The sequence below is a fragment of the Schistocerca americana genome, chromosome 2, assembly GCF_021461395.2.
Source record: "Schistocerca americana isolate TAMUIC-IGC-003095 chromosome 2, iqSchAmer2.1, whole genome shotgun sequence".
NCBI classification, from domain to species: Eukaryota; Metazoa; Arthropoda; class Insecta; order Orthoptera; family Acrididae; genus Schistocerca; species Schistocerca americana.
Window position 1 is genome coordinate 101508701 of NC_060120.1, and position 18509 is coordinate 101527209.

Consider the following 18509-nt stretch of genomic DNA (forward strand, 5'->3'; position numbering starts at 1 on the left):
TCCTGGGGTCAGATACATCACATGATCACACTGACAGAACCACAGCCACATAGACACAGGCAACAGAGCATGCACAATGTCGACACTAGTACAGTGTATATCCACATTTCGCAGCAATGCAGGCTGCTATTCTCCCATGGAGACGATCGTAGAGATGCTGGATGTAGTCCTGTGGAACGGCTTGCCATGCCATTTCCACCTGGCGCCTCAGTTGGACCAGCGTTCGTGCTGGACGTGCAGACCGCGTGAGACGACGCTTCATCCAGTCCCAAACATGCTCAATGGGGGACAGATCCGGAGATCTTGCTGGCCAGGGTAGTTGACTTACACCTTCTAGAGCACGTTGGGTGGCACGGGATACATGCGGACGTGCATTGTCCTGTTGGAACAGCAAATTCCCTTGCCGGTCTAGGAATGGTAGAACGATGGGTTCGATGACGGTTTGGATGTACCGTGCACTATTCAGTGTCCCCTCGACGATCACCAGTGGTGTACGGCCAGTGTAGGAGATCGCTCCCCACACCATGATGCCGGGTGTTGGCCCTGTGTGCCTCGGTCGTATGCAGTCCTGATTGTGGCGCTCACCTGCACGGCGCCAAACACGCATACGACCATCATTGGCACCAAGGCAGAAGCGACTCTCATCGCTGAAGACGACACGTCTCCATTCGTCCCTCCATTCACGCCTGTCGCGACACCACTGGAGGCGGGCTGCACGATGTTGGGGCGTGAGCGGAAGACGACCTAACGGTGTGCGGGACCGTAGCCCAGCTTCATGGAGACGGTTGCGAATGGTCCTCGCCGATACCCCAGGAGCAACAGTGTCCCTAATTTGCTGGGAAGTGGTGGTGCAGTCCCCTACGGCACTGCGTAGGATCCTACGGTCTTGGCGTGCATCCGTGCGTCGCTGCGGTCCGGTCCCAGGTCGACGGGCACGTGCACCTTCCGCCGACCACTGACGACAACATCGATGTACTGTGGAGAACTCACGCCCCACGTGTTGAGCAATTCGGCGGTACGTCCACCCGGCCTCTCACATGCCCACTATACGCCCTCGCTCAAAGTCCGTCAACTGCACATACGGTTCACGTCCACGCTGTCGCGGCATGCTACCAGTGTTAAAGACTGCGATGGAGCTCCGAATGCCACGGCAAACTGGCTGACACTGACGGCGGCGGTGCAGAAATGCTGCGCAGCTAGCGCCATTCGACGGCCAACACCGTGGTTCCTGGTGTGTCCGCTGTGCCGTGCGTGTGATCATTGCTTGTACAGCCCTCTCGCAGTGTCCGGAGCAAGTATGGTGGGTCTGACACACCGGTGTCAATGTGTTCTTTTTTCCATTTCCAGGAGTGTATTTGGAATTTTGAATTCAACTCTTCGTGAAAACTATGTGCCTTTTATTGCCTCACTGTTGATGAACAGCTTTTCCCTTACAAAGGAAAGATAGGACTTACTCATTACATGGCCATGTTACAAAGAAGAAGAAAACAGTTCTGATTTTATGCACAATGCATTATGAAGCATCCACTTCTGGTCATCTTTCAAAGTTAGATGTTACGCTTTGTTATAACAGCACGTTTATAATATGTATAAGCTGTGTTCCCGTTACAGTGTAAAAAGGAGGACACAGAGATGGCCGTTAGCATTTTTTACAACGTTCTGGATAGTGTCTGCTTAGCAGCCTATGTTATTTACACAGAAAACAATCCACAAAGCTGTGTCTCATAGAAGCAGACTGTTTCTATTCGATCTGAGAAAACATTTGGAAACGCCTTCCATTATCTCTACATCATCAAATAGTAATTGCCTCAGAACATTTTAGGTGAAATCGAGTATTGAGTGCGTGATAGGAAGACATATAACTCTGGTTCCTGAATAACCGGAGGCTCAGACGAAACGAGATGCTTCTGGACGACTGAAAATCGTTGGTGACTGATTCGCATGCAAATCTCAATCAAAAAGAGGAAGAGGAAAACAAGAAAAAGTTGCAAGAAATGTAAAAACCAATATGTGATGAGCATTGCATCACAACATTGTGTGGATTTTGTGAATTAATAATAATTAAAAATATATCTTTCCGTTGTAACGAGTAGCAAAATTTAGTAGCTATATAACATTATGCAATTCACTATGTCACAACCAGTAAAAAATTGATCTATTTTTCTCATATCTATGACTATATCTGTGGTAATGTTGTTCGGTTGTCTAAAAAATAATGAAACCATTGATGTATCATACACTGAAGAGCCAAAGAAACGAGTACACGTGCTTAATATCGTGTAGGGCCCCCGTGAGCACACAGAAGTGCCACAAAACGATGTAGCTTGGACTCGACTAACGTCTGAGGTAGTGCTGGAGGGCTGCAAGCCTGTCCATAAATCCGTAAGAGTACGAAGACCAAAAGACATACTTGTAAGGACCAAACATCTACGGCCAAGCACACATAAACAAAACGGTACAGGTGAGCCCCTGTTAATCAGACGCCATTATTGGATATCCAGCTGGAATACACTGCCGAATAACTGGCACCACGCAGGGAAGCCGTACTGTACACTGCATGCAGACAAGCTCCACACATCCCCCACACAGTGAGATGATCTATGGCCGATCTCCCACTACTGTATAACGATCTTGATTGTTCCAGGAATGTAGCGGCTGCAGCAACTGGGATACATCGCCATCGCTTGCCATGGTAATGATGCATGATACCCATACTAACAAATCCAACCTTGCATGATACCCATACTAACAAATCCAACCTTGCATGAACTGTCGCAGCTAGTAAGCCACTACTGCTCTTACTACCCATCCCACTGTCGCAGAGGTTTTTTTCCCACGGCACGAGTCTTGGCACTTTTTTCCCTCTGCTCTTCAAATCGCTACCCTCACTCGCGTTTCGTCCACTATCTATCACCTGATGGACCGTGTTAATGCGTAGTCTTACCCAGACGCACGGATAACATCACAGCCCAGCATCCTGCGATTCACTTACTAGATAACTAACATGTTGACGGAGGTGACAGTAGAACTTTTGGTTTGGTCACCACGTTGGTGCGGGTGTGGAGGGTCCCCATCTCTTTAAAAGAGCGGATGGAGATCTCTTGTGAGCAGCACGTCGCAAGGCATCCAAGATATACTCAATAATGTTCATGTGTGGGGGGTTTGGTGGCCAGCGGAAGTGTTTAAGCACAAAAGAGTGTTCCAGGAGTCACTCTGTAGCAATTATGGACGTGTGAGGTGTCGCGTTGTCCTGCTGAAATTTCCCGTTCCGTCGGAGTGCAAGTGATCACACAGGATGCTTACATACGTGTCACCTGTCAGTCGTATCTAGACATATCAGGCGTCCCATATCATTCCAACTGCACACGCCCCACACCATTACAGCGCCTCCACCAGCTTGAACAGTCCCCTGATGGCATGCAGGGTCCATGGAGTCATGAGATTGTCTCCATACCCGTACATGTCCGTCCACTCGATAAAATTTGAAACGAGACCCGTCCGACGAGGCAACTTGTTTGCAGTCGTCAATAGTTCAATGTCGTTGTTGGCGGGCCCAGGCGAGGGGTAAAGCTTTGTGCCGTGCAGCCATCACGGGCACACGAGTGGGCCTTCGGCTCCGATGTTTCGTTGAATGGTGCGCACGCTGACACTTGTTGATAGCCCGGCATTGAAATCTGCAGCAATTTGCGGAAGGGTTGCACTTATGTCGCGTTGAACGATTCTCTTCAGTCGTCGTTGATCCCGTTTTTTCAGGATCTTTTTCCGACCGCAGCGATTTTCGAGATATGATGTCTTACCGGATTCCTCATATTCACGGTACACTCGTGAAATGGTCGTGCGGGAAAATCCCCACTTCATCGCTACCTCGGAGATACTGTGTCCCATCGCTCGAGCTCCCGGCTACAACACCACGTTCAAACCCACTTAAATCTTGGTAACCTGCCATTGTAGCAGCAATAAACCACGTAACAACTGCGGCAGGCTCTTGTTGTCTTATATAGGCCTTACGGACCACAGCGCCGAATTCTGCCTATTTACATATATCTGTATTTGAATATGCATGCCTATACCAGTTTCTTTGGCACCTCCGTGTATAAAATAAAGTATTTCATGTGTGAACTTCACTTCTGTTCCAATGGAGTTATGTGGTTATCGGGGTAATCCGAATGTAGATTATGGAGTCCATTTTGTTCCTTCGCATTTAAATGCTCTTCTCTGAAAATATTTAAGTTATTTTTTATTATGACTTTCATGAAGATGCAAATGAAGAATAACCATAGGCTTGCGAACACTAGTTTTAATATACGTGAAAAATTGCCTTTTATAGCTACAAAGATTACGCCGGTAACCCTATGGACACACAGGAGATATTAAAGAGACGCTGAGGCAACAGTAGTGGAGTATCTTTACATCGCAAAGTGAAATGAAAGACCTAACTCATGAGGTATTTATGTTGCTGCCAGCTCAAGAGACATTTAGGATTCTTGAAAGTACAGTGACATCGAGACGAAACAGTACTTTTAGAGTCAGCCACAAAACAAATTAAGCATGTATTACTCAAAACAGACAATAGGAAAACATCTTAAATAATTGCATTTGCTGAATATTAATTAATTAATTAATTCATACATAAATAACTATACCTTTAAAACCATACAAAACGTTGTGAGTGTTTGCAATGTTCACATTTTTAATAATAGACATTGTTTTCTAGAGAGTTCTGTAGGATTTATATAAATATTGTATTACGTAAACAACTTTCTGTCTTCCTGGATTTTGAAGTTCCATCTAGTTAAAATGAAGTATCTACACATTGTGATGTAACCAAGCAAAATAAATAATATGAAATCTCCGTTACCGGTGAGTATCATGACTTTCTGTGAAATAAAATAGGAATTTTATAAAAAAGAACCGTTTTTGTAGCCTGTGCAGAACAATTTTTTGAACATAAATTTTGTATTTATATAGCTCAATTAACACAAACATAAATATTCCAATTTTTATAAAATAGTTTCCGTAAGTGTTTTTACAATCTGTTGTCGTACTTACGTGTCAATATATGTAAGACTGATTCAGCAGTTTATTGAATATCTGTATAAAAGACTGAAATTATTGAGATAAATTTATATTAGCTTTGTTCTTGTTGCTTACACTTGGCGGTAACAGTAGTTGTAGAATGGAGTCTTGTGGATCTTCCTGTGTGAACTAAACATGTTTTGTGCAGACGTAACGGACAGTAAGGACTTTGTGTCTGATATATTTTGCGAGCCAATCGTATGATTAATTACGAGTACAAAAGATATAATGAAGAAACGTTTTAGTTTATTGCTAATGACTCCTCAAACTTAAGACTCCTGGAAGTTGTAGCTTTTATTCTTAAATGGATAACCTGTAGACATTGTCGTAGCCCTGAGATGAGGCAACGAAGCCAACATCGAGTGAATCAGCTAAGTACTATTTTAACAGTTGAACAATACGTGCTTTGGTTTTTTTTTTCAATTTCATTCAAAATAACTGACGTTAGTGCTAAGACATTATTTAAATAGGCATATTAAAACATGAAGTTTCGATCTGTATAAACTCATCATCTTTACCAGCAAGAGGTGAAATGAACAGCGATTTCATGAGGTACGTAAGTTGCTGCAATCTCCAGAGACACTTTGGATTCTTAGAAGTACAGCGCTATAGAGATGAAACACATCTGTTCTTAGAGCAGCCCCAAAGCAATTTAACCATATATTACTCAAAACAGACAATAGGTAAATTTGTTCTGTTGTAACAATGTCTAAACACTACGATCCTTTCCAACCGAAAGCTCTCGAAATCATTCTATGAGAAAAGGACTGGTCGGTATATCCGTAGGATACTGTCGACATACCACTGTGCTGGACCCTGCGGATGGCAACCAAAGATGTCCTGCTCTGAAAGGATATGGCACCCCAGATCACCACAACTGGTTCTAAGGCCATATAGGAGCGACGATCAGGTTGGCATCTCAACGCTGTCCGGGAATTGTCCAGGCACATCTTTGGCCTGCAATGTCGTTGACTGTAATTGAATTGTCCTCAGTGATGAGTCCCGCTTTGAATCGCTGCTGCTTCTCTTCGTGCTTGCCAAACGTTACCGTGGCCGGCAGGGCGCCGGGTCTTTCCCCAAATGAGAAGGTGTGGATCGTTATGGACAGGACCCTCCAACTTGCTCTGGAATTTGACGAACCAATGCACCAATTGGACAGAAGTTAGCTCGATAGTCCTCATGACTTCCAACAACTCTATCAGTGCATGCCGAGACGAATAAATGCTTGCATAAGAGCCAGAGGATGGTCAGCACGTTATTAACTTGCTCAGTTTGTGAAGTTTTATGCCTAGAGTTAGTCATCTACATTTTTTGAAATTTTAATTATTTTTTTGTCTGTACATGTAAACCATGTCTACGATTTCCGTCCTATTCGGATAATTGCTTCATGGTGCATAGTTCTTTTATTTTTTTCTAGTGTAAATGTAAGTAATTCCTTTATGAGGAAATATGTCCAGATTAGGGGCGCCGATTTTTTCTTCTTTCTTATGATAGGGAGGTCTCATTATATTCAGCTTCCGTTGCTATGTACTCTGTAAGCTGCTATTTTAAATACAGGAAACGATCGTGGTTCATTTTAAGCCATGAGTTCATTTTTCATGCTCGGAGCCTACTCTCGTCGACCTGTCTGGCATGATTCAGTTTAAGCCACGTGCTCAACTTTCATAATCGAAAGTTAGCTTCGTCGACTTTGTCTGACTGTGGATTACTGACTGCTTTGTTAGAAGAGACCACGGCCAATTTCCTTCTCATCATTTCGACCTTGTGTTCCGTATGTAGTGTTCTAGTCGTCGATGGGACTTTTTCCTTAATTTGCTTTAGGTGAAACCAAGGATGATTAGCTTCAAAAGGACATTGCCTGTATCATTCTTCGTCCTTGACCAGTTCGAACTTGTCTTACAGTGTTGTTCTACGTTCATCTTTCACCCTTCCTTGTTCTCCATGTGAAATCATTCAGTGATAGAGTTATCTAATCCTGATTTGTAGCTTTTGGAGTATCTGAGGTGTGTCTCTATCTTTCTTTCTAAAAAACTTATTTGTCAAGTAAAATCTTAGTTTGTACTTATTAGGACACCGAATGAGAATTTGCTTGTCAGTGTTATCGCCATGAAAGTTCACTCACGAGTGTTAAGACGCAGTTATTAAAACTGGAAACAACAAGTGTCCGCTTGAGCATTTTATAGCTAACACGTGTGGACAGTCGTCCAAGGCAATGACCTGTGTTCTTCAATGTGCTGTCAACGGAATGCTCATGTGAATAACACTCTATAATGCAGTCATTTGTTTCAGTGTAGTCTGTCAATAGCTGCTCCGCTCTAATTGCCGAACTGCTCTTTCGTAGGTAAAAATCATACGCTTTATCTGAACACACAAATTAAAACACCATTCTTATGACCTGACGTCGTAGAATAATACGCCGTTCATATGTCGTCTGCAGTATCAGGCAATAATTAACGACATCCGACACGTGTATGGCTGTGGCTTTGCATATATGGCTTTTGTGCAATCGTTTCCCCATTTAAGTGAAAAAAATAGTACATGGTCTCATTAATTGAATTTTACGTCGGTATTTGGTAAGGCATGATAATAATAAACAAAGGGAAAAACACTATTATGCAAAATTATATTTATTTGGTCATTACCCAGCTTTCGGTTTCTCATGCTATCTTCAGGTGACAAATGAATGTCGTAAACAAAGACAAACATTAAGTGCTATTGACAAGGATGTTATTTCTGCAGAAGATACAAAAGTGACGAAGGTTTTACATAGGAAAACTTTACAACAATTATATTAAAGAAAATGGGGGCAAACAAAGTTTCTGTGTGGAGATACAAAAATGACGAAGCTTTTACATAGGAAAATTTTACAACAGTTATATCAAACAAAAAGGGGGAAAACAAAGTTTCTGTGTGGAGATACGTGTAACAAATAATGAGAAATAAATTGAATTTACAGTTTGAATCTAGTATTTAAAACGAAAACTTAATTTAATAAAGGGGGAAATTGAATCTGAATATTTAATACTAGTCTAGCACTTTATGTCACGCGTTTTATGATTTCCAGTGTTTCTAGCAGAAGCAATGGAAATCAGAAAGCAAGTGACATAGAATGCCAGCCTATCATTAAATAATCAAACTCACTTTCCATCTTTTCGTTTGTTAAATGAAGTTTTACTTATAAACACTATATTCAAACCGTGAATTCATTTTGTTCAGCATCATTTGCTATATGTGTCTCCACAAAGATTTTTAGTTAACGTACTTATTGTAATATTTTCTTATGTAAACACTTTCTCAATTTTGTTCCTTCTGTAATAATTATATGTGTGTAAGCCGCACGTCTTGTTTACCTGAGTTTGCGACATTCGTTCGTCGCCAGAAGAGCATCTGCGAAGCCGTCGTGAGTAATTTTGCATAACATCAGGAAGTGTTTTTTTCATTTTGATATTAATACATAGTGGTTACAACATTATCACATCGAGTTAAATCATAATGCTGTGATCACATGTTTTCAAGGTTATTATGCGATTTTGTTATCGTTGGTTACACTGTTGCTATGACTGTCTGAAAATCATATAGTCACAGGCATGGAAATGTTAAATGTAGGTGGCTATAAGCTTTCAGCACATGTAAGTAGAGACACTATGGTGAGAGGAGTTACCATACACCAAAAAATCTGTGATAGTGTGAAAAATCTGTGAACTAAAAAATTTTGCATACAGCAATATATAGAAGTATGTGCATGTGAGCATTAACTAACTAATGGCACTTTCATAATTGTACCTGTGTATAGGTTCGCATTGAGAAATTTTCAACCATTTATGAAAAACTTGGATTCATTGTTGTGCTGTCTGTCAGACAGAGGAAAGCCAATAGTTGTTTGTGGGGATTTCAATGTAGATTTTCTGAACGAGTCTGATCGAAAGATTGGCCCTGTGTTACTTCATTCTTTCAATTTGACTTCAGTTATTGATTTTCCTACTTGGATGGTACAGGAAAGCAGCGCACTGATAGGTAATGTTACCATGAACCAAGATAGTTTAATCAAATAAAAACCTCTTCTGCTAAGAATGGTCTGTCTGATCATGATGCACAGCCAGTTACAGTATATGAAATAGCTCCATACAGTAATGCAAAGCAGTGCTCCAAAATAATGCGTTCAATTAACGATTTAACAACTCAAAATTTTAGGAAAAGCATGCAACAGTCAGACTGGTATAAGGTGTACAGGGAACATGATACTAGTTTAAAATTTAACCTGTTTCATGATACCTTTCTGAGTATATTTGAAAACAGTTTCCCTAAGAAAACAGTGAAATATAATCGTAAGATACCATGTAAAAATCCATGGCTCACTAAAGGGACAAAAGTATCATGTAAACAGAAAAGAGAAATTTATCTTATAGCTAGGTGGAGTAATGGTCCCGAAACGATGAAACATCATAAAAACTATAGCAAATTTTTAAGAAAAGTTATTAAAAAGTCCAGAAGTATGTGCATTATGTCTGAGATTAGCACATCTGATAATAAAATTAAAACAATTTGTAATATTGCTAAAACGAAAACAGGGTCACCGAGAGCACAGGAAGGCTGTATTTCTATCAAACACAATGAAACATTTGTTAACCATAAGTCAGAAGTAGAAAACATTTTTAATAATAATGTTTTAAGTGTTGTAGAGAAAATAGGGATCCAGCTATTCATTAGTAAATGCAAGGCAGTATATGGAAGAGGCAGTACCGATTCAATTTGATAAAACTGAAATTCAAACTACCTCTCCTACTGAATTTAGGAGAATAATAAATTCACTCAAAAGTAAAAACTCACATGGAATTGATAGCATTTCCAACGTAGTACTAAAAGCTTGTTCCCAACAAATAGGTAGGATTCTCAGCCACAAATGTAGTAGCTCACTAAAACAGGTCATTTTTCCAGACAGACTGAAGTATGCTATTATTAAATCATTGCATAAAAAAGGGGATGGATCTGATCCTATCAACTACCACCCAATCTCACATCTTATAGCTTTATCCAAAATATGTGAAAAAGTAATGTACTCAAGAATAGCACATATTTGTCAAACTGAAGTACTAACAACATGTCAATTTGGTTTTCAGAAAGGCACTTTCAACAGAAAATGCTATATATGCCTTTGCTGATCAAATATTAAGTGCATTGAATAACCAAACATCACTCATTGGGATATTTTGTGATCTCTCAAAGGCTTTTGATTGTGTGAGTCATGGAATTCTTCTAGATAAACTTAAGTATTGTGCTATGAGTGGTACAGTGCACAATGGTTTAATTCATACTTAGCTGGAAGAATGCAGAAGGTTGAAATTAACAGTACTGATAGTCTGCAATAACTAGCAGAGTCCTTTAACTCGGGATGTATCAAGAACGGTGTCCCATAGGGATCAGTCTTGGATCTGTTATTGTCCTTGAGATATATATATATATATATATATATATATATATATATATATATATATATATATATTAATGACTTGGCACTCTATGTGCATGAAGATGTAAAGCTAGTTCTTTTTGCTGATGATACATGTATAGTAATCACACCCATCAAACAAGCATCAGCTGAGGAAATTGCAAATAATGTTCAGAAATTAATTAAGTAGTTCTCTGCAAATTGACTCTCACTAAATTTAGAGAAACACAATTTATTCAATTCTGTATAGTAAATGACATAACACCATTGATACTTATAGACTATGAACAGAAGTCTGTTGCTAAGGCAGAATACTCAAAATTTCTGGGTGTGTGCATTGATGAGAAATTGAACTGGAAGAAACAAATCGATGATCTGCTGAAATGGTTAGGTTCAGCTACTTATACTTTAGCTTTATTGCAAATTTTGGTGATAAGCATATCAGTAAATTAGCCTAATATGGCTATTTTCATTCACTGCTTTCATATGGCATCGTATTTTGGGGCAATTCATCATTAAGGAAAAAAGTATTCATTGCACAAAACCGTGTAACCAGAATAATAGTGGGAGCCCACTCAAGATCACCTTGCAGACATTTATTTTATTTTCGGAATATTCACAGTACCTTCGCAATTCATATATTCACTAATGAAATTTGTCATTAATAGCCCATCCCAATTTAAAAAACAGTGAAGTGCATAGCTACAACACTAGAAGAAAGGATTATCTTCACTATTCTGGATTAAATCTCACTTAGGCACAGAAAGGGTGAATTATGCTGCCACAAAACTCTTTGGTCATTTGCCAACTAGTATTAAAAGTCTGATAGGTAGCCAACCAACATTTAAAAGCAAATCAAACGAATTTCTGAATGACAAGTCCTTCTACTCAGTAGATGAACGATGAACTCTTAGATATGAAGCAGTAATTGAAAAAAAATTATTTTGTGTAAAGAAAACCTTTTTTAAAGTGCTACATTCCACATCATTACGAAATGTCATATTCATGATCTATGGAACGAGGATTAATGTATGTGTATGCACAGTTAAGCAAACATTCGTAAGTAATGTGAAACTGATATACATGAGCTTAAATTGCTGTGATTCAGTTATTTTGATTATATGGGCACATCTGTTTCGCACATGGTCGTAGGTTCACATGGTTGAGTACAGACATATACGTGAGTCAACACTGAATGTAAAACATGATGAACGCATTATAAAATGTTTGTTTAACACGACTGAAGTAGACGTCCTCAAATTTAGGCAGTACAAAAAAAAGACATCGTTTACAATATAAGACTAACAGGAACTGTTCGTTAATGTTACCATGAGAGATTCAAGTGTACTCCCTATTTTTGGACATGAACAACTGACTGCACTGCATCCAAATCTAATCGTTTTCTTATCAGCAAACGCAAGGGAGGCCTGGAAGACATGTAACAATCAGGAATAAACCTACAGGTAAATCCCCACCGGTCGCCTATTATTCATTACTAGTTTCGCTCATTGAACGTGAGCATCTTCAGATATTCTTTACCGTTGCAGAAACAAAGGACAAACGTTCGGCTCAGCAACATCGTCAACACAGAGTGATGTGATTTGGTTGTAGCCCACTATGTGTTGATAATCGTGAGAAGTGGAGATTTAACGTTTGCTGTGTTGCCATCTGTGTAACGAATGTCTGAATGCACTCTTCACTAATGAATGAAACTAGTAGTAAATGACAGAAAAACAGTGACTGTTGGCAAGCTCGTTAAGTTTCCATATTTATTTTTTCGTTGTCAGGAAATATGAAGAATGGACACAAAGTAAGAGAGACCATTTGTGCGTAGGACCGCACTACATTTTCGAACGGTGGATATTGATCACTGTGACGAGAAATTGTCAAAATGTCTGTTGTGCTTCGAGATGTAACTGTCATGTTGCGAGACCCTATTAATGATATACGGATACCAGATTTATATAGGTGTAGGCGATACACATTTGAATACTTACATTTTAGGCACAACGTATTTTTATTAAACTGACCTACATTTGCGATTATTTTTCATACTTACACACACATTACTCGTTGAGTAATACATTTAAAATAGTTTAAAGACTCTTAGGCAACAAAGTTCATCATTTCATATTGTATACTAAACGGTGGGTGTATACAGATAAAAACTTCATGTTGTAACGTGGCTCTTTCAAGAATGTCTTGAAACGTCCCCTTTGAACAATTATACATGACTGTGCTTATACTGACACACAATATTTTTAGCGCAACGCAATTTGACTATCAAAGATCCCTGCAAAAGAATGGCCCGAGTAACATTAAAATATACCTTTCACAAATCACTTACCTCACAAAAATCTTCATTACTCGAACTACTGCAATACAGCGAGTGCCACTACCGCCAACTAAATAAAAGATTCAAACTACGGAAGGCACTAACTACTGATAGGCATAGTTAGCAAATGAAAGATTTTAATAGAGAACAAACAATGTATTTACCTTAATAGTCATAATATATATAGCAGTTCATGACAAATTACAGAACTCCGCCATCTCTCTCCCCACATCCACCACTGCTGGCGGCTCACCTCCAACTGCGCAACGCTACGCGCTGTTAACATCCAGCTGCCGCTGCCCAACACTACAATGGCAGACAACAATGCAAACTACCCACAGACTGTACACAGCACAGCCAGTGATTTTTCATATAGAGCGCTACGTGGTGTTACCAATAAGAAAACATAAACAGCCTACTTACATAACCCCCATGCTACCCACAAAAAATTTTACAAATTGTTTTAGTCAGTGGCCAATAATCATTTGATAAAATTTTTCATAATTACAATAACAAAGATATCAAATGCACACACTTATTGATACAATGTTGGTCAAAAGCTAAAATTTTCTCACAGTCCATAAAGACAGTCCTCATCATTCGTCACAGTAAAATTGCAGTGTTTTTCTCAAAGTCTGAGCAGTAAAAGAAAATGCACACAGAAGTAGTGGATTTCCATGCAGTCTTGAAGAAGTAGTGTTGACCTTCCAACGGAAAGACAGTGCTGACTCTCGACATGCAGACAGGTAATGCGCCACAACAGAGCAAACCCACAGCAGAGTCAGTCAAAGTTTTGAAGAATATTGGTAGGTAGGTCATCACAGAGTAGACCCACTGGAGTCCTGGTAGAGATTACAGTATTGGTGGGCCACCAGGGGTGCAGACCCACTGCAGTCCATGTAGAGACGGCCAGCAGCCACTTGTTGCGACTGTGCAGGTCCACAATCACCATCGAAGAGTCTTGCGGAGAATATAGCAAGTCCATAAACCACCACTTGTCCACTCACAAAAAATTTGTTTGAAATGTCCTTAGAACCAGCAATGCTGTTATCCAGTCCCTTGCTGAATTATTAACACACATGCAAACACTAACAGTCCCTACTTCTCACATATTGTCCATATACTATGACCAACAGAAACGTGTGCAGTGAAATGGAACTTACAAGTTACTTAATTTGATGAACTGGTGTCAAGTACAATTTTATAACGTAAGAACACAATAACAAAGGTACAAAACACATCATTAAAAACATAATAATACAGATAACATTTGTAGTAATAGGGGCTTTACAAAAGAATAGAAATAAACACATACATCAGTGTTACAGGAATTATGACATAAGTAAGTACATAAAAGATCAGAAAAACTTTTGAAACATCAACTTCACACATGAGCATTAAAACAAAACAGAATAAATAATGTCTAAACATCTTTACAAAGAAAATAATATATTATCAGAAAAATTCTACCACATAACAACATCAGCTAAACACATAAAGACAGGAAAAACACAAATACGCAAGGGTACACAAACCCATAGCAGAATAACTCAGGAGGAAAGGACAGGGTGTGTTTTCAGTGTAATTTGGTACTGCAGTCCAACCCAAAACTTCATTTCATAGATCTTTCCTCTTATTTCAACATTTGTTTCCACCAAAAAAATCCTATCCAAGCATGCTTTCTGTATTTATATGTTTACATATTTCTTACCTCATTATTTATTTCCCAGAAAATCCTACCTAAACCTGTTGTCCCTAAACTTTACTTTTTTGTTCATATTCTCTTTCAAAATACCTTTTTTTGGCCAAACCATATTCTTATATCTTCTCAATGCATTTCTTCCAATTTATCATAGTTAGTTTCTTATATAGTCTACCCCCTCTTAAGCTAACTTAAATCTACTGAGCTCAGACGCTAAACTAAGGGACGAGGCAATGCAGCAGCACAAAACAATTAATACAAATAGCAATGGAAAAAATGGAAATTGTCAAAGCAAGCAGCAATATTACAACTAATATAAGGCAATGAGCAGCAAACAAGAAAAATAAATCAGTAGTGAAACTGGCTTAACAGAGTAATGTATAGTGAAATTTAGTAGCACTATGCCTGGCAAACAGCAGCAGCAACTAAACATGACATAGCTCAAGCAGAAAAAAAATATTACACTAAAAATGGCCATGTCTAATACCTATGTCACATCTTAACACTAGAGTGATGCATCACGAGAACTTACACTAGCAGATAAATTACCAAATCGTAAAGAAATTATTTATGCAATTCCTGTGAAGGGAAATGTCTTTTTATGCTCCTTCGTTTTTTTGAATAGATCATAAAATTATTTACTGGATCTGTAGGCATAAGATATTTATATTAGTACATCTATTAAATTTTATTTTAACCAATGTTGCAGTGCAGCTAGAAACTAGATATTAAACAAAATAGGCAAAGCAAGGCGTCAAACGTCATTCACTAGCCATATGGCATTTCATAAGGCAGTAAAAATTCTCTCAAATCTCGAGAAAGACGCTTGTCATAATCAGGTGTGCAGATGTAAGTATCTTTCCAAGTCATGAGCGTGTCGTATTTGCGGTGCTTTCTACAAAGGAATGTCAATAGCGAGGATAATGGCCTCCCATTTTTTTTCTACCTGTGCCTCTGAGAGGCTCTCACTAATGGCTTTTTTCCAGGCGACTGTCGCCCAGCTGGGTGCCCATGACGCATTACGTGCAGGTGGTCACTTAACTTTCTTACCAAAATATTTAAGACACCAGTTTTCGCTACAGTGACAGTCTCATATAAAAATTCCACAGTTCGAGAATTTGCGTTGCAAATCTGTAGAAACAAAATCCTATAAATATAAGTGTCCAAAAAAAAAATATTCATCAGCATTGTGATACAGTCATGCATTTACACACATTTCATAACTCTTAAAGTATGATTCTTGGTTTCCAACATATTTCTTCACAAGTCAGAGTCCCTAACCACTACTCATTACTCCTTACCTTATTACACATATATATATTCGTCGACACGTCAATCTTGCGACGACACTTCAATATTTCATCATAATTAATACATAGCATAATCAAATTCCTCATGTAGCATCAGCTTATTGATCATAAACATATCTCAACAGCATAACACACATCGTAAAAATAACATCATAACACCTCAGTCAACTCTCAAAATCGTCGTAGCTTCCTCCAATAACTTCAAAACCTAAAAAAATTCTCTGCTCGTGTCAAAAGTGTCATCTGCCTCAAACGCACTTCAAAAATCATGATCCCATACCAAATACATCATTCAAAGCTTTCATAGTATCACAATGGTTCCGAAAAAATATGAACAGTTTACAAAGTACAGACAAAATACAGTTTCATAAGTGTGAAGTTATCCAACTGTGTAATTGCGTAAACATCTGTCACTGACGTAGTAAAAAGGATGTTTGTTTCTCTGTCAAATAATCAGATAGCTGTGTAATTCTGTGTTAGAGAAATATGGTACCAATATGTAAAGTTGTATAAGCAAATACCATATTAGCTAGGGCTCCTCGTGCTTGCCAAACACATGGTACACAAAGTAAGCGTGTATCCCCCTGAAGATTAATGTAATTATACCCTCAGGTGTTACAGATTACAGCAGTGGAATGAAATGTATCACGGAAACCTTTGTACCATTGTACTTTAAATATTTTTAAAAATAAATGATTTAGGTGCAAAATTAATCACTCAAATACGTGTCCTGTAGCGGTAAATGTGCGTCTTGTTGCAACATAATCTCTGTGGAAGTGTCGTAGTTATCGTCCTCTGAAAGCTAAGTTCTGCAGAAGCCAATGTACTTACCTCATGATACACCAAATTTCAAGTAAACCAAAATGTTGCATTAAAATCTCATTAGCAGTACTGGTAAATGTTCTAAGTATGTGAGCCTTATAGTCGTTACGTAATCGTGCAACTAACAAGCAAGAATGTACACACACAATAATACTGTGATGTCTGTTCACTATAACAATGCATTTGTAATTTCTGTTTAAAAATGTTCCCTAGGTTCTAGACTGGATATTTAACTTCAAACATTGTTGCATGTTAACAGTTTCTTAAGTCTGACAAAGCATACTAGAAATGTGAAGTGAAAAGTTTTATACCAAAGACTAAGTAAAAAAGCAGATTATCTCTCAATAAATGGTTTTACATGCGAAATGTGGTGTACACCTTTACTCTTCCTAGTACGCAGAGTTTCAACTTCAACGCAATTATCATGTGGTATACGTCGGATTCTGTATGGTCCATTGTAAACTAGAAAGAATTTGTGACTTAAGTGTTTCTTCTTATGTGACAATGAATGAGCTTTAATGAGAACTTTCTGACCGATATACAATTTCTTTGCATTTGCTTTACCGTGTAGTTTTCTCCTTTTGTCTGCTGCAGATTTTATATTTTTAAGAGCCAAATCAATTATGTCTTTGTGTCGAAGTTTGCGTGTATTCGGGAAAGGTACAAGCTCTCTGACTCTGTTCGGTGGTTCTTCTTTCTTCAGTACAAGAGTAGGTGGTAAAGCAGTGGAATCATGAGGCATTTCATTCAGCACGTTTTGAAATAAGTGTAAATATCTTTCCCAATGCTGATGCGTTCTGTGACAATAAAGTCTGCAAAGCTTATTGATTTCTTTCATAATCCGTTCGGAGGGGTTACAATGTGGTGAGAACAATGAAATAAAAACAAGTTTGATTTTATGGTTGCGAAGCATGCGTGACCAAACAGCAGATCTGAATTGCGGTCCGTTATCTGAAATGATTTTACTAACGTGTCCAACTTCACGTAAGAAATTTTTAACAAAGGCGTTGGATACAGACCGTCCAGTGGCTTTACGTAATGGTATGAAAGAAACAAATTTTGAAGTAAGTTCAACAGCGACTAGAACGTACGAAAATCCATTAGATATTCTGACAAGCGGTCCCAAGAGATCCACAGCAGCAAATTCTTTTAATTTAGAAGGAATGATAGGAAACAGCGGAGCACGATGTGAGATAGTAGATGGTTTCACCTTTTGACAAAGTGTGAAGCGGAATTCTTGCAGAAACAATGCCCAACGTTTTAACCTGTCTTGATTTAATTTTGAAGACATAAGAAATTGTAATGCACGATGATCACTGTATACTTTTACGTGCTTACCAGAAAGAAAGAAACGGAATTTGTTAAATGCCCAAACGATAGCTAAAGCTTGTAATTCAGTAACGGAATAATTTTTTTCAGATTTTGTTAGCAGTCGGCTAGCCAAAGCAATGGTTTTCTGAACAGTAATGTCAATTTCTATGGCTTCTTGAAATAAATGGGCACCAAGACCGACTTTAGAAGAATCCGTGCTAAGGCAGAAATCTTGTGACAGATCTGGATGAGCTAATACTGGCGCGTGAAGTAACGTTTCTTTCTAAGAATTGAATTGCAACTGTGCTTGTTCGTCCCAGTTCCAAATAGTATTTTTTCCAGTGAGAGAACAAAGTTTTGGTGTATCAAGAATTTGCATATTCAGAAAACGACGGTAAAAATTTACGAGACCTAGAAAACTGCGGACTTGTCTTTTTGTGGATGGAACTGGAATGGCTCTGATTGCTTCTAACTTTTCAGGATCCGGCTGAATGCCTTCTGAAGAAA